The 17,881-nt window shown below is 36.7% G+C and overlaps 1 protein-coding gene across 2 annotated transcripts in view; it reads left to right on the top strand.

Annotated features, from left to right (window-relative positions):
• LOC124299101 (multidrug resistance protein homolog 49) overlaps positions 1–17,881 on the top strand; it is a 97,855-nt gene that overhangs the window by 13,765 nt on the left and 66,209 nt on the right. For both annotated transcript variants that reach the window (XM_046752122.1, XM_046752045.1), the window contains exons 2-4: positions 1,272–1,379; positions 11,595–12,030; positions 12,296–12,501. The gene's annotated coding sequence lies outside the window, so the exon portion shown is untranslated. The remainder of the gene's footprint in view (positions 1–1,271; positions 1,380–11,594; positions 12,031–12,295; positions 12,502–17,881) is intronic.

Here is a 17,881-nt window from a genome sequence, read left to right as displayed (position 1 = left end):
AATTAATTGCGAAAAATTTTCCTTAGGAACTTCGGAGTTTAAAAATTTTTTTTTTAAGTATTTGTTTTAACAATCACACGAATTTAAAGAATATTTCATGCACTTTCCGATGTTTGTTTAATCGTTAAGTTATCTGTATGTCAGCCACTAGAAGGAGATTGCGTGTGTTAAAATCGAAATTTGAAATCACATTCCCAGATCGAATACGAAATAGTATACCATTCCATTTGAGAAAAACCAAGTACAGTTTTACTTGTCATTCTCTGTTTTATTTCTAACAAATTTGATACTGTCCCGTTCCTCCTTCCTCCTCGTTCGACTTCTTAGGCTTGATTATTCAACGGTTCTTCGTACTTTTCTTTGCTTAGGAGATGTCGGCCTGGGGCGATTAAAAAATCACTCTACAGGTCGAACGCATCTAAGGAATCTGATACGCATAGTGCCGCAGTCAGGATCGGAATGATTTATGAGGCCGAGGCCAGGACGTGACGTAGCTGGCTACTCATCATGATATTGAACCTGAAATACGAGATCAATATAAAATTCCTAGCTGTTTGCAGCAAACTAGTTCGCTCCAATTGAGATGCGAGTAGTCGGGGAGCTAGCGTCAAGTTTCTTGACTTGATGTATAAACTTGTCAGCTCCAGCGAATTGCATGGTTTACTATGCGTTTATAAAAATGGCTCTACCCAGTTAGCGCGTTAGCGGAAAATAGTGGGGCAACAACAAATTAATGTTGTTAAATGAAAAGTTCTGCGTACGTGTGTAAAGTGGCAGAACTTGAATTCTCACAAAATTATAGGTCTGCCGGTATTTCAATGGAACATAATAGTTTGAGAAGTCAAATAAGCGAGGAATTAGTGCATCGGTGGCTGGGCGCTTCGCAATGGAGAATATTGTTTACATTAGTTAAAATTGATTGTAAACTGGCAGAAATTCATCCCAAACGTGATAGTTTGCCTCAAAAATAGATTCTCAAAATCTAAAGAAAATATCTAGGTATTGTTTAAGAATCGCAGAAATAGCTCTCTTAGTTTTTCTAACCAAAATTGATTGTTTAAATGTTGTAAAACATCGCCAAAGTTACAAAAATTTCCAAAAACGTCTTTAAAAAAAAACGCTTTATTTCGCATGAAGAATGACGCCCATTTCACGAATAAGACTGTGAGGAGCTGAAATATGTTTGGGGTGATATTCACCACAAGTGACTTATCAGGGTTCAGATTTTTATAAAATATAATCTAAACAGACTTAAATATTTTTTGTTCCAGGTTGTCCTTTGAGCTTGTGAATGGCCTGTGTAGTAAGCGGCTGAAACGCCGTTGGCAGATCTGTTGTTGAAGCAGGAAGTACTGAGAAACAGCCCGTAACCGATGTGTGTTAGTACAGACTTTTTTTTACCCCGATATTTTACAGATTTGAAATTAATTGTAGCTGTTGTTCTTTTTCATATTGTTTCGTTCACAACTGCAACCTGCAGGCCGCATTTTTACGTACTATTCTTATTAGGAATTCTATTCTTGGGAGTGTCAACTATATTTGAAAACTTGCTAAATGTTTTCTTTTTTTCTCTTCATATTATGCGACATTCCGTACATCGTATCAGTGTACGTAAATTCATTCATTTCAAATTCAACAAAACTAAAAATCTAGAGTTCGTCGTACTTGGCGGCCTAAAAATTAATTCATCCACATTCATACATAACTAAGGACTTCCAAAAACAATGTCGTTGAATTTATACCGTGCGGAATTTTGAATTGGGACCCTCGTTATTACACGTACCACTAACTCGGAATGTTGCGTTCCATTTCTCAATCTTCTTTTCCAATTTTTTATTGGGATCATTTACATGAATCTCAATTGCTTGACTTGATGTCGAATTTTTCATCCGATCAAATGTTATAAGACACTCGGCAATAACTTATATTTAAATATTTCTTGGAAGTAAATTAGATGATTTTGTAAATAACCATTTTATTTTTGTTGGGAGATGAATCAAAAAATTTCAGTAATTTAAGAGATTATGTAATGGCTCTCTTAGGCTGCTCTCTGCAGTGGAACCCAAATCATTGCAGTTTTTTATACTTCCGATGCTGTTATAGGATTCTGGCATAAGAGAGTTGGTTATAGTAAAAATCTTTGATTTCATCCGCACACTTCAAAACGTCTTACCAAGCACAGCAAAGCTTATGTTGTCGACTGTCTTTAGAATTCTTTCGTCGACGTTAGGTAGTATGGTATTGTCTTAGCAAGAAATTTGAATTTCAAGAAACTAATTACGTATTACGTTTATATGTGCCAAAATGCCGTCATTGAGTGCAAACTAAGTTGTACGTAGAAAATGGAATACGCTGATTTTATGGATGTTCGTGTAGGAGCACCACTTGAATATAAAATTTCAAAGCATGATCAGAAAGGAAACTGAAAAATGCATCGGAATCATATTCTTAAGTTGGTATAATACATCGAATTGACAGAAAATTAGTACATTACGATACGAGTGCGCAAAGTAGGTCGTTCCCGCACGAGCGAATTGTTAAGTTATTAATGAACTTTCAACAAAAATATTACATTTCGTATGTTTCATTGATATCCAAGTATAGTCTTGCTTTCAACATGATATCTATAGTAGGTCCTGAGGAAAATGGATTAGTGTAAATGACGGTTTCGAACTAATGACCGCAAATACCAAAATAGGAAAGTAACATTCAGCCGAAAAGTCCCATTTTTATATGAATTTACTTATTGCAATTGCTGAATAAAAAGCTGTGGGGCACTTTCTGACATTCTTATCCAGTTACACCGTTCGTTGAGCATAATACAATGCTGCCAGCGTTCATTCCGAATTTTTCTAGCCTTTATGACTTTTAATTATTAGTATGCAGCCATCAATTTTATTTGTCAAACAAATTCTTTCACTTGTTTATTTCCTGCGAGACTGCAGCGGTCGTGTGAATAATTGCATTTTGAAGAGATGAAATGAATATTGGTACCATCATGGTGTTGTAAAGATTATTGGGGATGCAACTTATTGGGTAACAGTTTATTTCGAATCTTACTTTCAAGTAATTTTTGTAATTCGGTATGGAACTAATTTGATATAAAATTGAGAATATGTGTCAGTGGACCGATTTTTAGCTTATTCATTTTCGAGTATCAAATGGGAGAATCATATTACAGAACATAAAACATGTCACGTTTAAATATAACCTAGATTATGCCGTTTTTCAGAGTTTTGGCTGGCAAACAGTTGCCTACTCAGAGAACGCAAAACTGAAAATTATTATATGTTGTGATGCTGGAATAATATCTTGCGACGCGTGTTTTTGACATCTAAGAGTCGTGAAAGCTATCTTTTGGACATTCAGATTAGAGTGCCTCAAAAGAAAAACTTCATTTCGTTTTTTACCGGACACTTCATAAAACTATAGTTAATAATATGATATTATACCTCCTGGAAGGAAAATGCCATGCGACTTTTTTTAGAGGTCGCGCATCGACATTTCATATTTGTCATTTGAATAACATGTAAGGAATCCAATTCTAATGGTTGGTTGGAGATTATCGTTTCTTTATGCAATGCAATATTGGAGAATTAAGACTTGTGGGTATAAATGGTCCTCATATATACAAGGAAACTTAGGTACTTCTATTCAGAAATAAATTGTTTCATCAATTGCAATTTTATTATTAAAACCTGTAGAAAACATGCAAAACCAAGACTTACGAGAACGTGACTTCAGTTGACAAACATAAGGTGTTGTAGGTTACATGTCGTGTGGAGAAATGAAGTGTAAGACACGATCGAACGCAATATGATTGATTGGTTGATTATCCATAGTTAATCGATACGAAGAAGCGCGCGAAAATTAAAAAATTTTAAATGACCACTAATACAACAAATTCATATAATAACTGAAATTAGAAAGGGGCGGGAGGGGGGGGGGGAGGGCATACAAATTACTAAGGTTATATAGATCTGACCTTTTGTTAATTGTATTACGTGTCTTGATATTGATCATTTCTTCGGTGGGTCCATCATAGTAATCGTTTGCCGTAGTAAAGAGCTTGACATTTTCAAAATCGAATTTCTAACCCTAAGAGAAATAGTGATTCACCAAAGCCTATATTTCAAAATCTAATGTTTTGAAATCGTATAGGTGTGCATAAACTATCTTGTGTACATATCGAGACGCATGTCCCAGAACACTGCTGTCACAGTCTATTGTGACATTTTGGTCACGTGCACGTTTGTTTTATTAGTTAGTGGTGGGCACCAATTGCTTTCTGCAATACTAAAAGAAGGAAGCGGAAATATGGAAGCGGAGAGCAACAGGATCTTTCTCAGGGCATTTGGCACAAACTATGGGCTGTCCAGAGATCTTAGGCTAAGTAAATGAACGCAGACAATGAATCGTCGAGACAAGGCACACTGTTATGGAAAATTAATATTTGTTGTTATCGGCGAGCTTAGCATATTTTTCGCTCCGTCCTCTAGATCACTAAATAGTTTCCCATCTCATGAGCTGCGTGACACCACTTTTAAAGTTATTATAATAATGCAAAAAGACAATTGCAATTGTATGCGGTAGCGTTGGCTGCTGACTTTATTCCATTCCATGGTGCGTAGCTATAAAACATGAAAAAAGTTTGAAATAAATCTGGTTATGTCGAGAAATCGAATTTGCGATAGTAAGTTTAGAAAGATCGAAATCAGAAGAACGTGAAAGAGAGGAATCGACCAGCCTGTGGAACTTTTAAAGCGACTTGAAAAGTTGGAAAAAAGGTTACAGAATTCTCAGACGAGTTCAGGAGAATCAGACTCTTTCAGTTAAAATTTATGTAACAGGTTACGAAGATGCGTTGTCACGCTCCTCACGACGAGACCGATTCCGATCAATCTCACGACGGGGCAGATCAACAACACCTAGGGAATTGGAAGTTGTTCCAATTCAAAACAGACATTCCCCTGATTTAAAGCCAGAGTTTATTAACAAATACACAGATCCACGTAATTGCACTCTGATGGATGCCTCGTTATCAAACTCAAAAGCGAGGACGGCGATGTTACCCAACACTATTCAGAGGGATGTCAGACTCGCAACAATTTCAAACCAAATGGGTTGTTGTTTGCCAATACCTTATCCAAGTGAACCAGACAAAGGACAACGTACAGCTGGTTGAATGCGTTAGTGACACAGGCCGCATGATGTTAAATCTACATCATACTGACTCTGAAACATGACGGTTATTCCTAACCTCTACCATAGTGTTAATCCATCGGATAAGGAAATCATAACAGTGACTCCAATCGGAAAGTCTTTATTCGGTAATATTTTGGAAAAGCGGGTAAACTCAGCAAAATCTCTGGAAAAAAATTTCTTTGGGTCTGAAAAATAACAAACCTGGCTATAAAAAGCTGGACAATAACAGGAAATTGGCTTTAAACTCCACGAGTCTGCCTTATTTCCGTTGTCAGAATCAGTAAGTGATCAGACTCCCAGGTTATGCTGACAACAGCCATGCCATAGTCAACAGGACACATGCAGGAGTTAGAAACCACAAGGGGGTCAGAGATTCACCACCAATGACAAACAATCGTCACAGAGTTATCGTAGGAAACAGTAATTCCAATCGTAAATCATCCGGCAAGAAGGATAAAGTTTTGCAAATTAGCTGGGGAACAAATATCCAATGACACGAAACTGTTGTCTTGGATAGGCGGGTATAAAATTCCGTTTGATTCATTGCTGACTTGAAAAACTTCACCTTCTTAGCAACAGTTGTCTCCGAATGGAAATAACTATTTTCGTATCAAGGGCGTAAGGTGTTATGCCCGTGATCTGAACAACATGTTTCGTCCCACGTAGGCGTAAAAAGGGATCTTATGAACCGGGCGCGGGCGTAAAATCCCGTTTTCGGTCTACTATGCCGAAAAGAAAATATCACAATTTCAATAAACAATTTATTAGGTTTAGAAGCCATTACGTGATGCAGCTCAAATCCTAGACGGCTTTTATGAAGTATATTCATTGGTTCTAAAAGCGAATGGCTCATATGGATTCATTCTAAACCAGAAGCAACGGAATCAGTTTATTATTACCAAGCATTTTAAAATGAATGATTTCATAACCGCTTTAAGGTTTTATATCACATAAATGCTACACGAGTACTATAGATTTGCAAGATGCCTATTTTTGCATTTTTATCCATCCAAATCATAATAAATATTTGAAACTTTTGTTTGAAAATTCAACTTACTAGTTCACCTACTTACCCTTTGTACTCTCGACAACTTCTTACCTATTCACTAAGATTCTGAAACAGTTTCTCAATGAATTGAGAAATAGAGGGCTGACGTCAGTCGTTTATGTAAATGTTTTTTTAATGTCAGGCAACAATTATCAGTCTTGTGAAGACAATGTGTTACAGACTGCAGATTTTCTATTCAAACTAGAGTTTATAATTAACGAGAAGAAATGTCAGCTGATCCCTTCCTGTAGTAAAAAATTTTTGATTTTTGTTATCAACTCTAATGACTGGACTATTGAAATAAATACAGATAAAAAGCTTCGTTTGCTTAAACTAATAAAAAATATCATGTTCATTGAAAACTGTAAAATCAGAAAATTCGCAAGTTTCAAGAGAAAAATTATTATTCTCGCGGCTTTATTTGGATTGATCTGTTTCGCCAAGTTTTATAATAGATCAGTTACAGAAGGCGTGTTCATTTACGAGAGTAGTAAACTTCCTAGATGATTTTTTCTTTATGGCCAAATGTTGGGGGCCAATAAATATTTAAAAAAAAATAAATTATTCTGATTAATTCAATAATATACATTAGAATTTTAAATATATACATGTACGTTTGTGTTTTCACAACCATTGTCGTAAGATGCTTTGAACATCTACCTGGTGATTTCGAAAACGAGGTGGAAAATATAATTAAATGATGAAACGAACTTACCTGTGAAGTTGGCCTCGACCGAATAGATCAGTCCCACCTGATTAATCCGAATCCCTCTGTTGCGATTACGACACAGCTTTGAAGAATAAAGTCAGTCGTGAGTGGTATCGCATAGGATGTGGCTGTAATTGTCTTTTTGCATTATGATAATAACTTTAAGTGTAGTGGCACGTAGTTTATGAGATGGGAATCTACCTAGTGATCTATTCGGACGGGGTTGTCTGGTAATTATGATCGAACTTCACAGGTAAGTTCGTTTGATCATTTAATATGTTCATTTGTTTACGGGACGTTAGCGAGAGAGGCGGTGCCACGCGGCAGACCGAGTGAAGCTCGGTGTTGGCAACCGTGGTTCGGCAGAGATCGTTCAGCACTGTTTTGCCCCGTGCCCTCATTTGTTTAGTGATCGGCGGAATAAATTGACGAAATTGTGTGAATTGAGCTGGCAAATTGTAACAAGTTACAAGTGAAACTATGTGAATAGAAATTTGTCACTCTGGGTTATTCGGGGTCGATGAAAACGAGTTCAACGTCAAAATTATAAAATTCAGTATTCGAAGACAACCGTAATGGATCCCCCATCTTTCTTCGCCATTTTTAGTTGGCCAGCCACAAAACTCCCGATAATCTGCAACTCTTCAAATCTATTAGCGTTATGCAATTTATCAACCCTATTTGCTTTTATTTGTTTAATCAAATGTATCGGTTCAATATTATATATCAACGTGTTTGAGATTTTTATTTCTCTTGATGGATTCCGCGAACTTTAAACCTTGTTCATTTTTAGACACCCTAATGCAGATATAATTCGGAAGCCAAAACATGGGTTATAACTTCTTTCAAAGATCTTTTTTACGACTTTCAGTTTTATCCTACCTGGATAGATACTGAAAATCGCCAAGAAAGCTTAGTTTTTGGTATGCATTACAGACAAAAACATTCAGTCTAAAAGTGGCAAGATACAAGTTGAAATGATGAAAGTGCGCTACACTCGAGGCAATCGTCTCATTGGCGCTTAAGTAGTGCTGAGTGAGTTATCCGTGTTAAGCGAATTAAGACCAATAAATTTTGCACGCACAGCTCGGTTCATGAAGTGCGAATATAGTTCAACATGATTGCCGTAATCAGTAAAGGCACATGGATGTGGTAGTCGTGTACTTACATAAGTATACATCGGTTCATTCGTTTCCTGATATGAACTTGTGTAACAGTTGGACTTTTGGATGAGCATGGTAAAGCATGATTCGTGCAACAGCAGCAGCATGACTTGAGTCGTTTCTGTTGTCTTTCAAACAGTAGTCATAACATAATTGAGAATTGATGTGCTGAATATGACTTTTATATAAGAGACTGAAAAATATGTTGTTAAAAGCAACTATATGTCGATCATCAACAAAGATGGAGGACGCAATAAAGGAATTCAGGACATCAAAAAGCGTGCAAGTGATCATTGTTTTCTTCTGGTAAACGATGATACTAGATATACGCTTAAAGATGCGATAGTGGTAACCAGAAAGATCTTTAAAAAATCTCCTAATCTCTACAGGACCCACGGTTGCTTATAATTCGGTTTGCGTTTCAACTAGGTTCATTTGGAATGGTTCGAAACTGTCGAGTTTGAGCCTACTGATGTGAATGATCTATTGAGGCATGGGTGAGAAGTCGATTAACTTAAAGATGTGTAAGTGTGAAGAAAAAGAAACACAACAATATCACTACAAAAATAACCTGGGACAGAGAAAAGCTATATTCACCTTAAGTTTATTATTACGAACTCAAAAAATCATAGTGGCATTTATATGTGTGTCTACTTTGGCGATGAGACAGGACGACGGGTTAACTTTTTTCTCTCTCGCTACTCCTTGGGGCTGGTATGTCGAAATCCAATAGTCAGTTGATTTCGTCTCTTGCGCTCAAACCTGCTCTCGTCCTCAGGAGTTGGAGGGCCATTGGTACTTGACCTAACGGGATATAGCCACGAAGGAAGAAAAAGAAGGAATCGTCGGTCTGGTAATCACCGCATACTGAAGTTTTCGGTCATTCAGTACGCGGCGATCACGATATTTTCTCGTTTTGTGATACAAAAAATTATAGAACTAACCGAGTATGCTAATGCCAAAATGTGTTGAATTTGCAATACATCAACTTGTGAATGAATGCATGGAGATATTTCGACTGTTTTAACGCTGTAGGAGTTGTACAGGAAGACAGGATATTGAAGATGAACGAGATTCCAAGAGTAAAATGTACTCATTTTAGAACAGGTGCAAATAATCTAGTCGCCCGATCTGCAATTTGCTGATACAGCATTGCTACGTATACAGACCGTGTTAGACTAGATAGTGAAAAAAATGAGTATTCTTTGATCTTGTAGCATAACTCGATCATTTATATTAGTTGGAAGATATACATATACCCCTGTGGTTCTTCGAATTCCTGATTCTAAAGGCCATGGCTGGTTAAGAATGGCTGATCGGCTCCCTGGACGGAAATTTTGCACGAAATTGCTCATGGTGAAACACAAATTACTGCCAAATATTAGGTCCAACTTCACACGAGTAACCACAAAAAGTGGTTTTTCAAATTTTAGGCCTAGGCCCGATCGTTTGCAAACGGAATGGTTTATGCATTTGCTTTCGAAAAAACGTCGGATTTAGAAAAAAATTATAGAAAAAATATTTTGAAAAAAGGGTGTGTGTGTCGGATTTTTGTAAGCAGGTTTTCAGACGAACCGCCGAACCGATTTTACTGAAATTTGGACAGTAAATTGTTTATGTGAAGGTAAAATTCCAATCAAAATTTCAACTCATTTTGACTTCCTGCTTAAGTCTGCTCACTCTGACATTTTTCGAGGTAATTCAATGAACTTAGAAATACAACCTTCTGATAACAAAATATGTTTTTAGAAATATATCCATAATTTTCAATCACATGGGTTAGTGTAAGAGTTTTTTGTAGGTAACATTCAGGACTTACCATTGAATCAATTTGATTCGACTTGCGAAGTATGTTGTTGCCATTGAGACGACGTTCCAATAAGTTTTTTAACTCATTCCCATTTCCGGTTTGAAAATGGCAACTGTTAACTCCGAGATATTTCGAGATAATGCCACGAACTTTGAAATACAACTTCCCTACATTGGGATATAATTTTTTGTAAGTCAGATGCATGTCCAAATGATAGATCATGAAAGAAGTTTATCATACATCTCTACTTTCGCAGTAAGGCCCGAGGAATTGGAAGTGTGCCTAAAGAAACGGTTTTTTCAAATTCAAATCATGACAAATCACTTTTTTTTTTACTTTGACCAAGATAGGGTCGACGGGTCTCATCAAAATCTATAATAGATCTAAAATCCAGAGAGTCGCCTCTCGATACTATCAAGAATATGTACATTTAAAATCATATGCATTTTTAAAAAATCGGGTGGATTCCATAAAAACAAGGACAAATTAGTTTTTCAGTGCTATAGTTAACCTTCTCCGCACGGAATGCTCCATCTGTTAGAGGTCGATACAGAATCCACAACTCCATAAAAGGTCCATATCGATCGTGTATCTCTAATAGACATAAACAGCAATCTACAATATCTACGGTCATATTAAAAAGTCGGTCATGGATATCCATTGAATGTCTATGAATATCCATGCACATAAGTGGAGGTACCGTAGAAAACCACCAGGCGGCGAATGGTCGCTCGTCTTTCTCGCCATAAAGGAGAGCTCTAAATTATACAAGGCCCCAGCAATTCCGCATCAACGATTACTCTGAATTTCTCCCAATGTTAACGTGTTCGGCTGCCCTAAAGTGCCTAGTCTATATTACGTAGGCCTTGGACTCTTCTCTGAGGTAGAACAAATTGTGCATACGATAATTGTTAAATATTTGTAATGACGTAACGTAAACGGAAATAGGAGTAAATAATATGAAAATAACGTCGACCAAAGATATTGATTTCTTCACTACCAAATCCATGATATATCCAATGAAGATGTGGGTGGATATATAGTAAAACTCCACACATAATAGATCTATAAGATCTTACAAGATCAGGGAATACCTGAAGAATGTCCATTGGAGGTGTATATCTCTTCTCCACAAAATCCATGAGATTTCTAACGGAGATCTGTGTGTATATCTAGTAGATTTCTACGAGGTATATAACAAACTGACATTTGGATCTCTAATAGAGCACACTAATATATTTGATTTCGGTTGAAGTGGATGTCTAAATAGAGTATTGCATATCATCCGGTAGAGGTAAATGTTCCGTACTGATCATAATCTCCTTTTTTCCGAAGCTGTCGTTGCCAAGGTACTTAATAAGAAACGTTTTTCAATTCTCTTTACAACATAGAAAATTTTGGGGGTCCTAAAATTTGGCGTCAATAGTTTTTCGAGATCACTATTGAAACGCATTGATAAAGATTTAGTGTAAATAAACCTATAATGACCTGTATGTGCCTTTGTTCCATATCGTTGTTATCGTAATTTTTACCGACTATGCTCATATATAATGTTTACGCTGCACTGAAATATCGAAAGCTATTGCTGATCATGAAAATGTATTATCTTAAGAAAACAGGTGCACTAAAATTGATAGAATCCCTTTATGTGTTATACAGATTACATTGACTGGTGGCCATATGGTTAAGCAGAGAAGATTTATTGGAAATACCAACAACAAAATGATTAATATACGGGAACATTCATAGGCGACTATAATCCGACTAATTGTAAATAGCGCCTTGAAGAGTGGAGGTATTCTTGTCGTAAACACACACTGAGCTGTGTATACAGGATCTGTTTCGTATTATGTGATGATCGTCCTATTCTAAAAGTGAAAAAGTTATCTCAATAACTGACAGTTTGGCTGGATCTTCTCACCATCTATTTGCACCATTAATAACCGGCACTGCCAGACCGAGAGTCTGAAATTCACCAATCCAAACAGTCGCCAATCTTCGTCTTTACGGATTGAAGTGCCTCCGGCACAACGCTATCCGGTGATGAAATATGATTTCCATTTACTGAGAAGCTAAATTTTTCTTTTATATACAGGTGAGTCTTTACAATTGATCATCCTCGTGTTACAAAAACCTTTGTTATTGCACGTTAAATATTTATTTATCTTCCAATACACTCTGCAAAATCATCAGTCAATTATTGTACAACTATTTAATGTACGACGTTTGAAGTTTGATGAAGCAAATACGTTGTTTTTAAAAAACCATTCTATGGTATGGACGAAACTCCGAATTCTACAATCTCTGGAGTGCAATCTCTCACGTTTGAAATTGTAGATTTTGATATTTGTTTTTCACAGGTATGACAACGTAGGATTACAGAAAAATTACGGAACAAAAGGAAAAGTGGTCATAAGGAAAAATTGATATTTGCACTATTTTTAACCAGTGAATATCTGATGAAGTATGTTATAAAAGCCCATCGTGATTGCTTGCAATAAATTTTCACGGGATTTTTTATCATTGTTCCACAATTGTGCCGTCTTGGCAGTATATCTCCATTATGGTGAGTAATACTTTTTATGTTTTTACTTTCATTATATTCTTAGAGCCAACTTTGGTTTACGATATCTTCTGTACGAATATGACTTAAAGGCGAAAGACTGTGATACAAACATAGTGACGCGTGATATAAATCGATTAGGCCGCGTTATTTTGAAAACAGCCTATTTTGTGTCATTTTCTCTTGCTTTTAGTTTTTCAATACGAATAATCATTTTCCAATAAGAATATTATATGATAAGTGAATATTTCAAGCGAGTGGTGAGTGAAAATGAAAAGAAACAGAAATTTTTCACGGTGGATTTCTTTGAGTTGAGCTGAAAAATGTGACTCATTAGTTTGGAAAGTTATTACTTGATCGATGATAACCTCGAACTGTGAGTGGGAAAAAATTTTTCATTATCTGACCATTTCCTGATCTCGGTATCATAACGCTACGATCCGCATGGAAAAGAAAAATATCTCGAGCAATGCCGCAGTCAATGTATTTTTTGTAATCACTATTTGTAATGGTCTAGATAACTCAGAATATTATCAAACTACATTTATAAGGTAAAAGCTGTTTTCCGGATATACAAGTAAAACATAGCACTTATAAATAATAATCGCAGAAGCATATAATATATTATTATCAGCGATTTATCAATAACGTATCCAATTTAATATTCCTTACAAATTGTTCATACCTAAGGTAATCAATCTCACTTGTCATAAAGAATGAATAATTTATACAATTATCTGTAGTTCAGCATTCTTTCGGAAAGTTATTGAATTGATGATAGTTTTATCTGTTAGCTGTCATAAAATGTATTGTGAGGTACATTCAGTGTCCCAGAAGAGTTCTTGGGACTCGCGAGGTGTTTTTCGTCTGATAACCGAGTCTGCCGTTACGTTGTTCAGTGTTTTTCGCATGAGCTAATCTTAGATCAAATTGACGAGCTCGTAAAATCGCAAGACATAAAGTCCTGCACGAAATTTCTTAAGCATATTACATACAAAGATGTGAGCTTAATGAATACTCGTAAATTCGAACACCCGTTAAATTCGCCAGTAATATTGCATCTACCGCAACCAAGTCTACCGTTTCCATCACCATGCAGCGCTTTTATGCTTTATCTTTCCTTGATAAAAATGATACATGCGGAGCAGATAAAGTATAATTGAAGCTAGGCTTACATTTACCGCAAGCAGCCACAGCGACGGTACGCGACTGTCCTTGTGTTAAACAGAAATGACAAGTGGCAACTGTCAAATGTAAATGCGACCCAAGAAAGAGGGCAAATAAATTATTACAGTGGCACGAAGTTATATGAAGCGAAGGAGTCGTTGTTACGACGAAACTCGCGGTGCGTTTTGCCGGTGATGCGATTATACGATATACGAATAATGTACATGTCTCACAATCAACCAAATACGAATCGATCATGGACGGTCAGTTGGTTATATCCGGAGAAGATTCCGGGCTTCGCGCGGAAATTTCCACTATCTCATCGGACGTCGACGCAAACGACATAACGTTCATTCATCGGCTGGCGTCAGTTGGGTTATACGTATAATGCGAGCAGAATCAAGAGTACACGACGAGAGAGGTTGACTCATTGGTTAATTTTAGCGCTACTAATACCGATATACTGCCGGGCTCCGAGTCTCGTTAAATTTTAATAACCTCAGGTTGCGCCATCCTCACCTCCAACGATAAGTGGTGCGCATCGGATGCAGAATGCACTATCGGCTACCATGTTTCTACCACTTCTCACAGTTCTATTGTAGGCATAGTGAGATCTGAGACTAAATACTCCGTGAGAAATACCGTCGTAGTTGACGAGAGAAAAAATGGAAACGCTTCAGAAAGTCGAGGTTACGAACCTGAGGTACGGACACCTTGAAACGTCAGCGGTTTTGTTGAAGTTGCAGTTCCGGCGATCTTAGGAAGACTTTACAGCTGCTAGCTTTTGAGTCGGACTCGTATTGCATCTAGAAAAGTGCATTCATTCGCGGAATTTATTCATGTGCCTTTTCAGTATCTGGATACGTAGCTTGATGCGATCATACGCTACTGCGGTTACAGTCAATAATTATCACGTATGTACACATATGGGTAATTCCACGTTAAACTCTACGGATTCGGAATTTTTTGACCACGCGTCTTTTACGGGGGCATTTACGGTCGAAAAATCGATTGTCGGTTTTTTTCATTTATTTTTTTTACACTTACATACCTCCTTTGAATGGGGAATTGGGGAATTTTCGGGGGTTGAAAACCTTTCATTAGTATGAGTCTGCATACGGCCAATTTCATATAATAAACAGTTCAAACTTTGAATGCACGCAAGGCTGCTCCCACAGTTTCTGACCGATTCACATGAAATTGTTTGAATGTTATTTTTATCTACTATTCTTCCCACATCGTCACAGGATTGCCCAAATTCTCACCTGGGAGTGAGATACCCTAAACTTCATGTTCAAAGACGGTGCATTTTTTGTCATGATTCTTAAAAATGATGTAATTTCTATCAAAACGAAGCCGTTGAAAAAATTCGGTGACAATTTTTAGAAATTTGCAAGTAATTATGCCACAAAAATCCGTATGCTACGCTACAAATATCAAGTGAGAAGCTTTGCTCGCATTGAATTTTCACGTTTTTACACTCTGTTAACGTTATATTCTGTGTATCACCCTGATACATTTAAATGAGGACCCAATAAGGCAAATTCACTCTAAACGATGTAAGAAATGCATCCCGAATACCTCCAAAAAATTGTTAACTTATCTTGCATCAGAAAAAAAAATTGAATGAATACCCTGGAATTTCGTTTTTAGGCTTTAAGAATTTTTTCACAGGGTAAACTAAGGTATTCGAATTTTTATGAACCATTCAAAGTTTTCGACAGGATATTTCTACCAACTTCGGCTTTGTTTGAATTAGAAAGAAATGTTGTATCATTTGGCGCATCACTTTCTTATGATTAGATATTAAAAATGGAAAAAAGAACAGCTGTCGAAATTCTATCCTGATGAAACTACATGGCTACAGATTTAGTAAGGATTTCAGTGTTTTTTGATAATTTTTATCCCAAATGGGTCAACAAAAATGTTCAAACATTTCAGCTGTAAATGACGATACGATTTATTAACTATCTCAGTAACTCATATTTTTTTCCATGAAACTCACTTTCCCCGTGTCAATATGGGCGTTTGTCCATTGTTCTACGATTGACGGAACCGGAGACATTAATTCTTACGTTGGGCCGCGGCTAACTTTTCAGTAAAATTGAATATCTTGTAATTGTGGAAAAAAATACTTCAGGCAGATAAAAAAAAAAGTAAAATCAAGGTATCTTCTCTTTTCACGTACGATTTGGGTAAGAAAATTTTGATTGATTTAAAAAATACGAGTCCAATTCTTTGGCGTGGAATTGTCTATATCTGTAGCTAGCAAAAAATGGACTAGCTCAATATGCAAATGACATTCTTATCAATTCGGAATACTTGTTTCCGGTTCATTCAACTTGAAAAAGAGATTACAAGAAAAAATTTGCAAACAGAAGGTTTCAATACAGAAACGACAATTTTATTGACCCATGAATTCAGACCGAAAATTGTTAATGTCGGCAACATTGTAGGTCGTAAATTTCTAACAAATACTCGTGTAGATAGTTGTCGCAGAGTACTTTGCCACCGAGGTCCTGAGGGACCCATGACATGGTACAGTCCTCTCCAAAATTTCTCGAATTAACGTTGGCCGTGTTGAGGTATGAACTTTGCCAATGCAGGCCTAGAGCCAGTGAGACTTGATCTGATTTTTTATCAGATTGTGTAGCTCGGAGTCACGGAAAAATGACCGTGTTTGCAGAGGTTACCGCAATATCATCATCCCATTGAATATTAATAGATAAAGGCGATCTGCTGAACAATCCCACCATTTTCCTGAACGGGTTTTTGTGCCATTTGTGTTACAGCAGAAAAGTAATTAAATTGCTCGAAAAGAATTTATTGAAACGAAGTTTATAATAGTACATTACGTAACAAGGGAATAAAGTCGGATATGAAATTCATACGGGTGTGTTTAATCTCGCTTCGCTCGGGCAGTAATCACCCAAGGGAATAAAGTCGACTTTTATCCCTGTGTTAGATATACAACTTTATTTCCGACTCAACTCAAGTCACATTATTGATTTGAAAACAGGGACTCGATATATTTTTCGCAATATCGGGTGTAAAATTGAGAACGAATTTTAATAACGAAAAAATTAATTCTTAAAAATGCATACAATTGGTATATGGATGAGAATCGGCGGGAGCTAGGATGAGGGAGCGGGTTCATGGCTATAGGCCCTGGTGGAGGTGTAGGGGTGAAACCCCTACTGGGGGGTGGAGGGTAGAGCCTCCCAGAAATACACTTTTTCCAAAATTAAATTAGATTAAAAAGGAAACTTGGAAATACAATAATAATACATTATGTAACAAGGGAATAAAGTCGACTTTTATTCCTCTGTTACATATAGGACTTCATTTCCGACTCAACTCTGGCCAGAATATGTATTTGAAAATTGGGACTTGTAAATTGGCCGCGGCGTGGGCAGTGCGGTGCGTCTTGTGGGCAATTGTTTGCACTGGCTTCTTCTGTTTTCTTCAAGGCGCTTGCTTCTGTTGTTTTTTTCACTTCAGATGACACACAAAATAAATTAAAATTCTGCGGTGAGCCCTCCTAAAAAAAATTACCTCATATTTTCCAATACTTTGGAATGATGATAATATGATCTCATATTTCCCGCAAATGCGTTTTAGGGAAAAGTATTCCACTTTCATCCGGTTTTGAGGTTGAAATTGTTAACTTTATGGTTGAGTCGGGAATAAAAATGATTATGTACCAGTTATAGAAAGAATGGTGGGTAGCTGCGTTGTCTTCCTCTCTCTCCTTTTCTCTCTCTCTCTCTTTTCAAACGTTATGAAAACATTGGTATTCGCTGTGCTCGCTAACACGCTGCAACACAAGTGCCAACTGCAGACCACACCGAAGAATCATATTATAGTAAATTGAATAGCGTGAGCTTCTTCCTACATCCAATTACACATTTTCATCGCATTCACGAAATTAGTCCCACTAAATGCAACATACCGAAAGGTAAGATGTTACGCATCAATTTATAACATAGTTTATCAGATTTTAGGGAGAAAATCTACTTTCTTCCCGCAAATGAGGGAAAAATATTCCGCCTTTTACGTCAAAAATCTTAACATTATGGTTGAGTCGGGAATAAAGGAATTTATTTGGCACGAGTTCGGTATTTTGAAAGTCATGTGAAACTCCTAACTTTACCGACCAACCGAACTCACCCTCTTTCTTCTTGGTTTAGTTGATTTCAATAGTCCGACTAAACAT

Source organism: Neodiprion virginianus, chromosome 1 (genome assembly GCF_021901495.1).
Source record: "Neodiprion virginianus isolate iyNeoVirg1 chromosome 1, iyNeoVirg1.1, whole genome shotgun sequence".
In the NCBI taxonomy this organism is placed as follows: domain Eukaryota; kingdom Metazoa; phylum Arthropoda; class Insecta; order Hymenoptera; family Diprionidae; genus Neodiprion; species Neodiprion virginianus.
Note: the sequence above shows the minus strand (reverse complement) of the source record. Positions and strands in the feature narration are given on the sequence as shown.